This window comes from Myotis davidii, unplaced genomic scaffold (genome assembly GCF_000327345.1).
Source record: "Myotis davidii unplaced genomic scaffold, ASM32734v1 scaffold462, whole genome shotgun sequence".
NCBI lineage: Eukaryota > Metazoa > Chordata > Mammalia > Chiroptera > Vespertilionidae > Myotis > Myotis davidii.
The window spans coordinates 248,880-249,896 of record NW_006293237.1 but is presented as its reverse complement, the minus strand read 5'-3'; positions in this window follow the sequence as shown (position 1 = coordinate 249,896).

Genomic DNA, 1,017 nt, shown 5'->3' with positions numbered 1-1,017 from the left:
AGTTAAAACACATAGCACTAAGAGGGGGAGCAAACATATGCCATATACGCCAGGTCCCTTGAAACCTAAGCTGTGCAGATGTTTCTTCCCTGCAGCGACTGTGTCAAGCAGCAAGGGTGGATCGGCTCTTGGCAAATTTTTAAGTGAATAATTTTGCATGGTCCGAGAATGATGTTATAAATATCCAAATGGCCCTTGGCAGAAAAAAGGTTCCCCACCCCTGGTGTAAGTGGATGATATTTTAAGACACTGCCAAACCATATTCCAAAGTGGAGGAACCATTTTACATTTCCACCAGCAGTGGATGAGAATTCCAATTACTCCATCATTTATATGGAAATGCAAAGGGCCTATAATAACTAAGACAATCTTGAAGAAGAACAAACTGTTGGAATTACTGCTAACAGAAATTAAGCCTTACTCTAGCCCAGCTGGTGTGTCAGTGGTTGAGTGCCAACCTATGAACCAGGAGGTCAAGGTTCCATTCCCAGTCAGGGCACAGGACTGGATGTTGGGCTTGATCCCCAGTGTGGGGTGTGCAGGAGGCAGCCAATAGATTTTCTGTCGTCACTGATGTTTCTATTTCTCTCTCTTTCCTCTCCCTTCCTCTCTGAAATCAGTAAAAATATATTTAAAACAAAACAACAAAAAACCAAGACTTAATTGTAAGACTACAGTAATTAAGCTAGTGTTGTATTTTCCAGGGCCATAAAGACTGGTGTAACAGGACACAGGCTACAAACAGGCCTGTGCAAATACAGTCAAGAGATAGATGAGAAAGTCCCCATGTTGATTCAGTGGGGAAAGATTGTCTTTTCAGTAACTACTGTGGGATAAATTGGATGTCCATGTGGGATAAATTGGATGTTCATGTGGGAAAGCAGGATATTTTGATGCCTACCTACCACCAGAAACAAAAATCAATTTGAGATGTAGCATAGACCTAAATATGTTTTTTAAAAAAATATTACAGCTTTTTTTTTAAAAACGAACCCCACAATGCCAAATCTCTGTGAG